This window comes from Euleptes europaea, chromosome 14, assembly GCF_029931775.1.
Source record: "Euleptes europaea isolate rEulEur1 chromosome 14, rEulEur1.hap1, whole genome shotgun sequence".
Classification (NCBI taxonomy): Eukaryota; Metazoa; Chordata; class Lepidosauria; order Squamata; family Sphaerodactylidae; genus Euleptes; species Euleptes europaea.
In genome coordinates, this window is record NC_079325.1 from 56,022,812 (window position 1) to 56,037,159 (window position 14,348).

The following is a 14,348-nucleotide window of genomic DNA, read 5'->3' on the forward strand; positions in this document are numbered from 1 at the left end:
TCTGCTCTAGATCACTTTCATTCTGGCTTCAGGCTAAGCTGTGGGACCAAGGTGGTTTTCGGGATTTCATGATCTCCTTGTTGAAAGTAGACAAGGAATGTGGCTTTTTGTTCTGACTGTTTTGGATTAATTTACAGCTTTTGACATGGCAGACCACTGAGCCCCTCTGAAGGAGAGGTGGGCTTTAAAGGATGTGCTTTCGACTGGTTGAATTGTTCCTTATGGATCAGACTCAGCTGCTATCAGTTGTCATAAGTTTGGGACTTGTCTTGTGGGGTCTCACAAGGCTCATTTTTATCCCCCATGTTGTTTATGTAAAGATTACAGCCCTTAGGAGAGATCATTCATGGATATGGAGTTGGGTGTCATCGATATGCTAATATCACCCAGTTCTTTATTTCTTTGTCCAGAACTGCTGTTATAGAGGTCTGGAGCCAGTGCCTGGCTGAAGAGGTTAAATAGTTAAAGGTGAATGAGCTGCAGCTTGAATTGTGATAGGAAGTAGATGATGCTGGTCAGAAAGGATGAGGTTTTAGAAGGTATTGTGCTTCCCACACTCAATGGGGCTGTGAGCTTGACCCTCAAAGTCTGTTGAAGAAGCAAGTGAATTCAGCTGCGAAAAAAAATGCTTCCTTTCCTCCTATTTTAGCCCTGAAGATCGCTCCCTTCCTTGATCCAGTGGACCTGGGCACACTGATTCATGCCACAGTAATCTCATGGCTGAACTATTGTACTGCATTCTACGTGGGCCTGCCCTTGAGGACAACACAAAAACTTCAGCTGACTTAGAACACTGCAGCTTAATTACTACTGGCAACTAGGCAGATAATGCACGCTACACCTCTCTACAGTTGCTCTGTTAGTTACTAATTAGGTACCAGGTTCAGTTCAAGGTGGTGCTGGTTATCACCTACAAGGTCCTTCATGGTATGAAACCCACATATCGACAGGATTGCCTCTCTCAGTATGCTCCAAGGCAACAACCTTGTTCATCTGACCAAACGTTCTGAAGATGCCATCTTGCAAATAGGTAAGATTGACAGCTGCCTGTATCTGAGCAATCTCTGTCAAGGCTCTCAGATGGTGGAATGGCCTGTCTAATGAGGTCAGGAGAGCTCCCACACTTTTATGCTTCTGCAGAATGTGTGAAACAGGAACTGTTCAAGAGGGCATTTTTATAATAAGAAATAAGGTTTCTTATTATAAAATGGGTGAGACTTGCTGCTGACTGTACCCAAGGCCTGATGAGGTCAGGACCGCTCCCGTGCTTTTATCAGTTTGCAGAATGGGTAAAATGGAACTGCTCAAGGGGGCATTTTTGTAATAGGGAATAAAGTTGTTTAACAGTAGTGAAAATTTAGTCAGTTTTCATTACCTTATTCCTCTTATGCATGGCATTGTTTATTGCATTGTTCCAGAGGGGTAATCATGTTAGTCTTATTGTATCCATATAAAAGAGAAGTCTGGTGGCACTTTAAAGACTAACAACGTTTATTCTAGCATGCACTTTTGTAATGAAAGCTTATGCTGGAATTTGTATTAGAGCACAATCCTAATGTGGGGGTACTTACCTCAGGCCTGGGGATGGCGTCGCCACACTGCCTCCTGAGGAGCTTGCTGCCAAGTACAGCAAGCCAAAGTCGCCTTTTTCAGGAAAACCCCGTGGAACTATTCATAGGCGTAACTCGATGTCTGGGAAAAGGGGCATTTCCAGGCTGAAAGGGCTTTGGAAGTTGTCCAACGTCAGCTCTGCCCCGGGAACACCCCCTTTGCCACTGGCATGAGCCTCTGCACCTGGAAAAGCTGCCGGCGAGCTGGGTCAGCATCCGAGGCTCCTACTGCTGTGCAGCTCCCCAAAACCAGCCTAAGTGCCCCAGCGCCAGCATTTGTGTCACTTTAGCTGGTACAAGTGGCACTAACGCTGAAGCTGGGGTTACGTTGGCTCCAAATTCCTTTTGCCCCCGTTAGGATTGGGCTGCCCATCTTTAAGGTGTCACTGGACTGTTGTTCTCGTTCTGGGTGGAGGTCACCTTGAAAACTCGCGGGTATTACCATCACGTGCCCAGGGTAGGCAGGACCAAAAATTTCTTTCTACTTCCTGTCCCCTGGGCGGGAACTCCAGTTTCCGTCCTACCTTGATCAGGGTAGCAGCTTCATTTTAGAACTCTGACTGGGTTTGTGAAGAGAATTCCTTCGTGTGTTTCCCATCTGTGATAACCTTTGTCTGATTCCCAGTGAGTCTTCCTCCCTCACCTTTTACCGCTCGCCGGCGCTAGCCGTGAGCGTCCTCTTTTCTCCAATACTTTCCCGTCCTTCTCCGCTCCCCACTTCTCCCCATTGGGCAAGATGGCGGATGCCAAAAGAGACTCTGACTCGGACCTCCTCTCTGAGGAGGACCACGACTCAGCCCTCGTCACTTCGACAGGGCGATGTCAAAGACGCCAATCTATTAGTCGCGGCAGCGGCTTCGCAGAGCTAGGCGCAGAAGGGCCAACCGCCCCCCAAAAGGCACGCTCCTCTGAGCCGCCTCAAAATGGCACGAAACACAGCGAGCGCTGAGAAACTGCAACCTCAGCCACTCCAGCTAGGGGCCCCTTAGAGGAAAACTCGTCACCCTTTCCGAAGTCTCCACAAGGGGGTAACGTACTGCGTTCTGAGGACGAGGCTCCTCTTATTTGGCGGGAAATGGTAGACTTCTTTAATGGCGTCCTGGACAGGCAGGTGCAAATGATGATGGCCCTTAAAGACTCCCTTACCCCTTTTATGCAGGGCACGGATTGGAATCCTGCTCCTAATCCCAACCAGCGTCCCCTTCAGGGACAGGGTGATCACTCTAATACTGGCCCACTAAATCTGCACTCAAAGCCCCCCCCCCCTCACTCTCAATCTCTCCAAGCCCTGGAGGATAACTCCTCAGTGGTTTCAGATTCAGAAAGTAGAGAGGAAGGAGAATTTGACTCCGATGAAGACAATCCAATTCTTCTAGAAGAACAGCATCCTCGCCTGTTCTCATCTGAGGATTTTCAGGGGCTGTTAAGCAAGGCTCTAGTAGCCTTAGACCTCAATGAGGATCCAGACCCAGTGGCTGATTCCTTACTCAGAAAAAAGGGAACCAAGGAATTTTTCCCAAGTACCAAACCTCGTGTATGGGAGATTCCATTCCCAGAATTTTTTGAAAACCAGATACAAGCTGAATTTGACAAGCCTTCAGTCAACAGACAGTTCCCTGCCAGCACTAAAAGATTATATACCATGGTCCCTCAGGCCATGTCCCTTTTTCAGTTACCACTGATTGACGCCCCGGTAGCGGCAGTTCACTCCCCTGATTTACCCTGGCATCTCCAGTTAAAGGGACTAGGCAAGTAAATGATGTGAAAGACCTCTGCCTGAGACCGTGGAGAGCCACTGCCGGTCTGAGTAGACAATACTGATTTTGATGGACAAAGGGTCTGATTCAGTATAAGGCAGCTTCATGTGTTCATCCTCACTGGCACCTCCTGGACGGACACGACCTTCTCCAGGGGCCCACCTGCCACCCAGACCCGAGGAGGTATCAACTGACCATCTGGCCATTGAGAGGCGAAGGCTATTAGACCTCGGTTACAACACTGACATTATCGATACCATCCTGGCATCTAGGAGGCCAGCCGCTCACCCGATTTACGGAGTCACCTGGAGAGCCTTCACAACTTGGTGCGACCGTAATTCGGTAAATTCACTCAAGCCAAAGGCGGTTAACATCTTATCCTTCCTCCAGGATGGGAGACGTTTGGGGCTCAAGACTCCACTATGCGACGTCAGTTGGCAGCCATTGCTACCCTTGTCCCTCGAGTCTCAGGCTACGCTCTGGGTTCACATCCACACATCAGAGCATTCCTACGGGGAGTCAGATCCTCCTCTCCAGCGGTCGTATATCGATTCCCTACTTGGAGCCTATGTACGGTCTTGAAGGTGTCTGCCTCTAGTATCCCTCAAGCAAACTCATCCAGACAGGTAAATCTGAAGCAGTAATACTTTATTAGGAACTAAAAGGCAAATAAAAGAACTGATTGCACACAGGCAGGCAGGGTTAGCAATGGAGACCCCTTACAGGTTACTTGCTTAAAAACACTAGTACAAGAGAGTAAGATAAACATTGCTAGGCAACAGCGAGATAAGCGGTTCCCACGAGTGAAGACAAAACACGCCGCAGCTGTGAGAAACGAAAGTATACACAGGAGCTTCAAAACCCTGAGAACCAAGGACTTGACTCGAGGCCAGAACTTGGCCTGAACTCATGTCAAGAGCCTGACTGGATCTTCCATTCAGTTAAGACCCTGACATTCTGCCCCCCCCAAAGCCCCCCTTACCTCCCCTGACAATGGATGAGGTTTCTCGGGATAAGCTTCATGGAATTGGCGGACCAGGAGAGGGGCAGCAACATGGTGTTCCGCCACCCATTCAACCTGACTCGAACCTAGATGCTTCCAACGTACAAGGTAGTGAAGGGTCTTATTACGCACCTGAGAGTCTAAGATTCTTGAAATCTCGAAGAGTTCCTCTCTCTGGACCAAAACCGGGGACCCTGGAGCGGGTTCGGGGTGCCACTCGGGTGCAGCTACATACTTCTTTAACAAACTGACATGAAATACTGGGTGAAAACCTCTCAAAGTTGTAGGAAGATCACTCCACCATGACGTAATTTATGAGCCGAGAAATTGGGGAAGGTCCCACGTATTTTTCACTGAGTTTTTTTCACGGGTGAGGGGAGCGAAGGTTTTTTGTGGACAGGTAGACCTTCCCCCACCTTGATGTCCCACCCCGGAGAACGGTGTTTGTCTGCTTGAGTCTTGTACTGGCGTTTGGCTTTTTCCAGATTCTTCTACAACCAGGGCCAGGTGTTTTGTACTATGTTTACCCACTCGCCCACCTCGGTGTTGTCGCCGTTCGGGCCGTTAAGTGCCTACACTCTTAGAAAGGACCCCTTCCTGAGAAGGGATATGTTATCTTATTCAGCGAGACACCACTAGACCGGAATCAACGGTTCCTAGAAACTTGTTATTGCTCCTAGGACATCTCTTGAACACGCCAATAAATTTATAATAATAGACAAGAGTAGAAGTATATAAAAAACACATTTATTTACATTATATAATATATGCTTTCTGGTTGCAAAGCCTTAAAATATCATATAAGGATAGACATCATTAGTCTTAAACATGTTTATGTAGCAAGTAATCATTCACATTCTCTATGCCTCCATAAAGGAGTATTTTAGTCAGAATATACTCATAAAGTATCCTTAGTGCAATGCACTTTCATTCAGAATATAAGGTTACAGAAATCCTGTCAAAATATGGTTAATTCTTTGGAGAAAGATTTGGTTAGAAGCATCCTAACTTAAACCATTCAAAACATCATAACATTTCTGTACAGAAGACACACTATACCTTGCTGGGTCATCTGTGTCATCTGGAGTCCTTTAAGAGTCTAAGCTCTATGAGAACATATGAAGTTATCCCAGAGTATCTGTATTTGCTAAGTCTTGAATCCTTTAAAGACTTCTATTAATATTCTTAACTGATCATCATTAAGATCAGGCATTGTCTATGTACATGCTATGCATGCTCTTTCTAGTTTTAGACAGCAATGCTGAATGTATAAATACTATGTGTTAGCTTAAAGCTGTTTACAGTCTCTTTGACTGTGCCAATCTGTGTATGTGCATTATGCATATCTCACAGAGTACAGAAAGTCTCCTTTCCCTTCAGGAACATTTCTGGTCTCTTGCTCTGAGGAGGTTCAGAAGTCCCTCTGTTAAGTAGAGGACGTTCTGACACAATCTCAGAGGTCTAGCTATTAGCCCTGTATTCAGGATGCTTCTTAGCATTGGTAAGCCAAATAGGCTTAGTTTGTAAGAATCCATAAATACAATGGACTTTCAGTGTTCCAATACATGGAAAGATCACTGCACTTAGATTCCAATTCAAAGAATAGGAATTCTAAGGGTCTCTATCCTCTTCTAGGAATAGAGCAGTCTCACAAGAAGACTGTAAGTAAGATATGTTGAAATATCCAGATCTTGATACTTCAAGATATCTCTGAGAACTGCTGTCCATGCAAGAACAGAGTTTCAATGTTTTACATCTCAAGCCTTTTGAAATGGAGAGGTGTCATTCCAGACAGCTGCAGTCTGTCAGTCATAACACTCTAAAAGTGCTAGCTGTTCTGCAGCTGTATTTATGCTGTTTCTAGACCCATTAAGAGTGTTCCTTTATCCCCTCTTCCTTATCCTTCAAAAGGGTACCTTTATTCTCTCTTATCAGATACCAGGAGCTTAGTGGCATCTGCTCCTGTCCTCTGATATCTTATTGTCCAAATATGGACATCCTTCCCTTTCATTCCTCTGTGCCTAAAGTATAAATACTCATTTCTGAGGTACATGATCACGTTACATATTTAATTTCTATACCATCCTCTTCGTTAGGACAATACGCATTAAATGAGACTACTTAGAAATCTGTAGCACAACGTTTAACTATATAACTCATGAAACACAATTATAGCTGACATTGTCACTTGCAAAGTGTCATTTGTTTACATTTGGCTGCATAGCCTTCAGAAGGCAAGAAAGCATATTACTCTTATCTTTGAGAGAACTTTAATGCCTCAATAGCACAGTTTCAGCTATTGAGACCTTGAAAAGGCCTTTGAGATTCTGACATCTGGCAGCTGAGTCAGAAAGGTGACTTTACGCTGCCCCTTCAAGGGAAGGTGCTCAGCTCTGCCCCTTCAAGGACAAAGCCAGAGTAACTTTAGTAGTTAGCTTTGATAGAGCTAACCTTGAGAGTAGTCTGTCAGCCTGACACAGAGCTAGCCTGTCAGCATGACACAGACTTTCATTATACATTACACAAACCTCTGTATGTGTATGATGTGTTTAAGCTCTATATGGAATTAATTCTGCACATGTTCACAGAAATACCATGATTATGTCATAGCCTGACACAGTGTCGGTCCCTCCTCCCGAGAGGTTCACGTTTCCCAATGGTCCGAAGTCTTTACCATACACCACCTGGAAAGGGCTAAACCCAATGGACTGGTGAGAGGAGTTATTTTAGGCATACTCAGCAAAAGGCAGAAGATCCACCCAATGGTAGTTTACATAGCGTCTTTGTGGTAGTTTACATAGCGACGCAAATAACATTCTAGTTCAGAATTGACACACTCAGTCTGACCATTGGTCTGGGGGTGATAGGCACTGGACAAACCCTGTTCCACCCCCACCAACTTAAGGAAAGCCTTCCAAAACATAGCCACAAATTGTGCGCCGCGGTCCGAGATTACCTTGCGCAGGAAGGAGTGATATTTAAATATATGTGGCACAAACATACGAGCCAGTTTTTGAGCTGTGGAAAGCTTCATGCAAGGGACTAAATGCACTTGTTTAGAAAAAAGATCAGTTACCACCCATAGTATGGTTTTACTCCAGGTTGGAGGGAGATCTGTGACGAAATCCATGGCTATAACCTCCCAAGGTGCCGAAGGTGTCTCTAAAGGTTTAAAAAGTCCGGGTGGTTTCCTCATCACCCGTTTGGCTGAAGCACAAGTGAAACAGCTGCAAATAAACGAATCCAAGTCTGATCTCATCCCCGGCCACCAAAACTGTCGGCGCAAAAGGTGCAAGGATTTAACGAACCCAAAATGCCCCGCCACCTTAGAACCATGGCCCCGAACCATCACCTCCCTCTGGAGAAGCTCAGGGACGTACAATTTGTTTTCCCTAAACCAGCACCCGTCCCTTTGAATCAATTTGTCAGGCAGACTGTTCGTGGCTTCCTCTGCCTGACCTGCCTGAATTAATGTAGTTTTGAAAAAGTCCGGCAGCCCCTCCAAGGGGCGAGGTTTCCCTGCTTGAGAATGGGTAAGGACCGCCAGTCCGGGCGAAGCCCCTCGCTCCTCAGGGGTAAAGAGCGAGTCCGTGGGGCGGTCCACTTTACTCTGATACTGGGGAAGGTGGGAGAGTGCATCTGCCAAGTGGTTCTGCTTGCCTGGCACATGTTTTAAGACAGAACGAAATTTTTTAAAGAACTCGGCCCAGCGCACTTGTTTAGCAGTAAGTTTGTGAGTCCCTTTCAGTGCCTCTAGGTTTTTATGGTCTGTCCACACTTAAACGGAACGTCGACCCCCTCTAGAAAATGCCTCCACACCGTGAGAGCCATTTGATTGCAGTCGCCTCTTTTTTCCAAATGGGCCCGTTCAGTTCTGACTGCGAAAACGTTTTGGAAAAATAGGCACAGGGTTGGAGGTGCCCCGCTCCCCCCACCTGCAGAAGAGCCCCCCCCATGGCCACATCAGAGGCATCCACCTGAACAATGAAGGGTTTCTCGCAGTCGGGGTGTTTGAGAATAGACTCTGAAGTGATGAGTCTTTTCAGTGTGTAAAAAGCCCGCTGACACTCTGGCAACCAATCCAACCGGGACGAGGGTTGATTGGCAGAACTCCCCTTCCCCTTAGTCTTAGGTAATGCAACCTGAGCAAAATCTTTGAGAAAACCTTTGTAAAAATTTGCGAATCCTAAAAACTGTTGTAATTGTTTGCGGGTAGCAGGTGGCTCCCACTCAAGAACCGCCCGTACCTTCTCCAGGTCCATGGCTAGCCCGTTGTGTGAAATAACATACCCCAAAAAGCTCAATGTATCCTGGTGAAACCCACACTTGGACAACTTAGCAAATAATTGAGTGACCCGGAGGCGCCTCAGTACCTCTTTGACCAACTTCACATGTTCTTCATAGGTTTTCGAATAGATTAAAATGTCATCCAAGTAAACAATCACTCTTTTGAAAAGTAGATCATGTAGAACCTCATTTATCATTTGCATGAAAACACTAGGGCCCCCCGAAAGCCTGAAGGGCATGACCAAATATTCAAACATTCCAAAACAGCTAGAAAAGGCTGTCTTCCACTCATCCCCCTTTCTAATTCGAACACGATAATAAGTCTCGACCAAGTCCAGCTTAGTAAAGATGTGACCCTCCTTTAATTGGCTGAGCAGATCTGGAATCAATGGGAGGGGGTAAGCATTAGTTTGGGTGACTCCATTAAGCCTGCGAAAATTAATACACAACCGAAGATCTCCTGTCTTTTTGTGCACAAAAAAGGTGAAGTGGGCCTTTCGGGTGACTATACTCTTAGAAATGACCCCTTCCTGAAAAGTGGTATGTTATCTTATTCAGGTAGTCACCTACTAAGCAGGACTCAACTACTTTACTCACTTAAAAAGTAAGTCTTTTTATTGATGTACTCCAATGTAATTTTGTGTATATATATGTGTGTATATGCAAGAATTACAAAGTCTTAATATTCAGTAACAATGTATACAGTAAAACAAGCAAGTTCTACATACTGTTCAGTTTTAAAATCCAACAGTTAAAATATAACAGTTAAAGAAGTCTGATTTAGTTCAAAGTATCTAATTCACACTCTAGAATTATATATTTGTAAAGCCATACATACCAACTGCATCTTCTGAGACCCTCTGAGAGAGGTCTGAAGTTCTAGCCCTCTTCCTGCCTGTATTTATACTGTTTCAGTCACCTACAATGAGGTTGACTTTAACAAACGAGCAATTCTCATTTTTGCTGCACATGCTCAGTGGCCTCCCATTGTATTGCCAAATAAGGACTTCCTCTTCCAGGAGGCTATTTTGCTAAATTATAAACAATCAGTTTTAAGCTTTATTATCACTCTGTATAATCAATTTTGGTATCATTCTCATCTCCAGGAAAAAAGGTTTAGATTGAACCCATTCATTAATTTCTAGCATCTTGTTTTCATGGTTAAATCATAAAATACAATTATTGTTTATATTACATCATTACAGCATCACATATCCTTGAATATAGTGGGTGGAGAGGATTTCTGCATATGAAGTCATTGGAAGGCAGGAATCTGACACAGTTTCTGCATTTCAATAGTTACATAAGGAGTGGCTAACAGTTTCTCATTAGCTAACGGTTCCTCATAAACAAATAGCTGGGAAAGGTCTTAGAAAAAATAAACAGAATGTGTTGCTGGAAAATTACTGAAGGCTTTGACAGAGTAATAGAAGCTGAAGCCTCTGGCAAAGAATATTCTTCCTTTTAAAAGGAAATTAAACCTCTGCTATATATCTTTTGCAGTTTATATGTGTAGTTGGGATTTATATTGAATAATTCTGTACAACACTATTTCCATGTTCATGTGCTCCAATATGTCAAAGCCAGTAACAAAGGAGGGAGCCGAGCAAGGCGCCGAAGAGGGTTGGATAAATCCGCGGGCTAGGTTTTTGTCCAAAAACTCCTGCAGCACTGACTTTTCCTTCAGGCTCATGGGGTATATCTTCCCCTTCGGTAGTTTACCCTCCCCCACCAGTTCGATGGCGCAGTCCATCTTTCAGTGGGGAGGTAGTGCATCACAGTCTTTTTCATTAAACACATCTGCGAACTGGCTGTACTCTTTTGGCAGTTGGGGAGGGATAAGGCCCCGATCTAGTGAAGTCATCATGATGCGCCCCCGGACGGCCACCTCTCTCCGGTGACAGTCACACTGCGGTTGAATGAAGGCTACCCTCCAGGTCACCCAGTCTATGGTGGGACTGTGTCCTTGCAGCCAGTTCACCACAAGCACTACTGGGTACTGTATTTTGGGCACTATGGTAAAATGGATCTGTTCCCCCGATTCCCAGCGCCACCCTGTGTGTGCTCCTGTTAACGGGGCCGCTCTTAAGTTTGCTGCCATCCATTTGAGTGAAGTAGATGAAGTGGATGGCTTGGGGTAAGTCAACAGCTTTCATTCCTAAAGACTTAAAAGTGGCTTCATCAATTAAAGTTTGTGCGCACCCCAAGTCTACTAGAGCTACCACGGAAATCTCCCCCCCCCACTGGAGCTCCCCGCTCTTCCTCTGCAGAGGTCTGCGGAGCTCTGATTACAGCAGACCCTGGACGTTTTTTGGCTGCAGTTCCCAAGTCTCCTCTCCCTCCAAGGTGGACAAGCGGTCTTGGCTTGGAACCGGCACATTTGTAATCCGAGACCCCGTTGGGTCAGGCTGGGTAGTATTTGGCCCTTCCAGACTGGCCGTTCTGAGGTTGAGAGCGGTGGTTCCTCATTTCCCCCTGTTTCCCCCCTGTTCCGATGATCCTTTCCTCCTGTCCGAGTTGCCTCCTCCTTGGACGGACGTGGAGTTGCAGGGGAAACTTCGGCAAGCAAAGGACAAGTGGCGGTGAAATGTCCCATTCCGCCACAAACCAGGCATGCCCCACTCTGGCATCGCCAAGCTCTCTCCGCCGGCGGGGCGGCCGTCCTCCCTGTCTGCCAGTAGCTCTCTTTGGGGGCTGCCCGCTCCGTCCGCGGCCCCGATTCTTGCGCTTTACATTGTTTAGACAGGTTCAGCAACTGCTGGCGGTTTTCAACTTCCACCGCTAGCTGGATCCACCCCTCAAGATCAGGGGGGTCCCTTTGCATGAAAGCCCAGTGCAGTACCTCTGGATTCAAACCTTCACGGAAATACTGCACACGTGTGGCTTCGCTCCAGTCCACAACTTTACTTGCCAGCAGTTGAAACTCACTTGCAAACTGCATCACCGATTTAGAGCCCTGGCAAAGTTGCAGCAGAGCCATCTTGGCCCGCTCGCTCTGGTGTGGATCCTCAAAACGCCGTCTGAGCACGAACATGAAATCATCTAGGGTCCACAGCGCACGGGACCTTAGGTCATATTGCTGGACGATCCAGCTCGCTGCTTCCCCTTCCAGCAGTGAAGCCACGTACCGCACCCGGCTCTCCTCCAACTGAAAGGTGGCCCCCTGCTTTCTCATGAAACCATGATGTTGGGGAGAATATGGGGCCTCAGCCCGAAAGGAAAGCAATTGCTAACCTAATGTCAGTCTCAGGCTTCTGCCTCTAGTATCCCTCAAGCAAACTCATCCAGACAGGTAGATCTGAAGCAGTAATACTTTATTAGGAACTAAAAGGCAAATAAAAGAACTGACTGCACACAGGCAGGCAGGGTTAGCAATGGAGACCCCTTACAGGTTACTTGCTTAAAAACACTAGTACAAGAGAGTAAGATAAACATTGCTAGGCAACAGTGAAATAAGCGGTTCCCACGAGTGAAGACAAAACACGCCGCAGCTGTGAGAATCAGTACAAACGAAAGTATACACAGGAGCTTCAAAACCCTGAGAACCAAGGACTTGACTCGAGGCCAGAACTTGGTCTGAACTCATGTCAAGAGCCTGACTGGATCTTCCATTCAGTTAAGACCCTGACACTCACCAAGCCTCCGTTCAAACCCCTCAGAGTGGTAGATCTAAAGTGGCTACAGATGAAAGCCTTTTTCCTAACAGCCATAACCTCGTTGAGGCGGGTGTCAGAGCTTGGAGCCCTATCCATCAGGCCTGACTTGTGCGTCTTTCTCAAGGACAGGGTGGTTCTCCGCACTGACCCTTCGTACCAAAGATCAATACTAGGTTTTACCGGGAACAAGAGGTAGTGCTGGCCACCTTCATCCCCAATCCTTCGAACCAACAAGAGAAGGAGTGGCATTCCTTAGACGTCAGAAGGGCCCTGCGGATTTACATCAGGCGTACCCAACAAATCAGGACCTCGGATTCCCTCTTTATAATGCTGACAGCCCCCAACAAAGGGAAGGCGATGTCTAGAGCCACCATCAGCAGCACCGTCAAGAGCTGTATCACTCATGCCTACAAGGCATCTGGACTTCAAGCTCCGCTCCACATCTCAGCTCATTCCATCAGGAGTGCAGCCACTACCACAGCCCTCAACCAGAAAGTGTCGGTGGAGCAAATCTGTGATGCAGCGATGTGGTCGTCTGTTTCCACATTCACAAGACATTACAGAGTCGACTTGTTTGCCCAGGAAGTGACCACCTTCGGCCGAAGGGTGCTTCAGGCGGTGCAGGATACCTAATCATTCCCGCCTTATACTTAGCTCTGTTATGTCCCAAGCTGAAGACGCCCTCCTGCCTCAGAGCAAGAAAGAGCCTTGAATTACTTACCATGAAGACTCCTTCTGCTCTGAGGTACGGAGGGCGTCTTCCCCTCCCGATGGTACCTGTAAGAAGAAATAATAATAATAATACAGTTCTTACCTGTTTGTCAATGCAAGTTTTCCAGGGGAGTTGTTATCTACCCCATGTTGTTTTATGTTACAGTCATGGTACTATACAAGGAAGGTCAGTTTCCTTCTAGTTAGGTTCTTTCTGTCTACCTTAGATTCTAGCTCTTCAACTACTGGAGCTCTCAGAAAGGAGGGGGTCATTTCCTCCAGGAGACAGGAAGGCCTAGTGTTTTTTGTTCCTGCCTTCCCAGCAAGGAAAGGAAAAGAACCCGAGCTGAAGACGCCCTCCGTACCTCAGAGCAGAAGGAGCCTTCACAGTAAGTAATTCAAGGCTCTTTCCCACAGGTATTTGTGGAGAGTTGTTAGGCATTTAGATTTGAGGCCTTATTTCAGTTATTGCTCTGTTTTGTGTGTACTTAGGTGTTAGAGCTCTGATTGCCAGCTTCATGGGCACTTGGAAAGGAGTGGGGGAGTGATGTACTTCTGCCAAGGAGCTTGGTTGGGGGCTAGGGCTACACTCAGAGCTGCCTTCAAAAGCAGCATTGCTGAGATAACAGGCAGGCATTGGGGTGGGGGGAAGAGGCTGGAGATGACATGTGTCAGATGAAGTTGTTGATGGCCAAATCAGGAGTAGTGTGATATACATCCCCTGGTGCTCATTTTTTAGCTTTTAATTTCTTAATTGCTCCAAACAGAAAGCAATAAGAAATATAACAAAACATAACAACAGTGGTGGCAAGTCTACAAATAAGCCTCTGTAAAAGTTTCCAAATATCTAAAAAGACGCCCATGTGCAATTGTCCTGTACATTCAAATGTTGATAAAGTTGTAAGGTCCTCAATTGATTGGATTACTGCCGATGGGCATTTATCTTTCCAGTGTTGTCTTTTAACTGTAGTAAGGGCATGGAGGGTCAATTTTCAGTTATTCTCCAGGAGACAGGCAGATAGTTTAAAAGTACATAAGCATCCTCAATAACCAATGCATATTCGAATACAAAATTGATATAAGTGATTACTTTCTCTTCAAAAGACTACATAATTGGACAGGCCCAATGCATGTGTTTAAGAGACGTGTCTTGCAAACCACAGTGCCCAGAATTAGTCACTTGTCTTAGTCCTTTGCTAAAAGGTGCTGTGTGATGTCCAGTATAACATTTTTTTGCTGAATAAATTGCGGTTTAAGTTCCATAGAAACAGCAGGATAAAATTTAGGGCCATATCCCATTGCTTTAGCAAAATAGGGCAATCTT

At 46.1% G+C, this 14,348-nt stretch overlaps 1 protein-coding gene across 1 annotated transcript in view; it reads left to right on the forward strand.

The window, feature by feature from the left end:
* ABL1 (ABL proto-oncogene 1, non-receptor tyrosine kinase) overlaps positions 1-14,348 on the forward strand; it is a 253,630-nt gene that overhangs the window by 76,983 nt on the left and 162,299 nt on the right. The window lies entirely within an intron of this gene.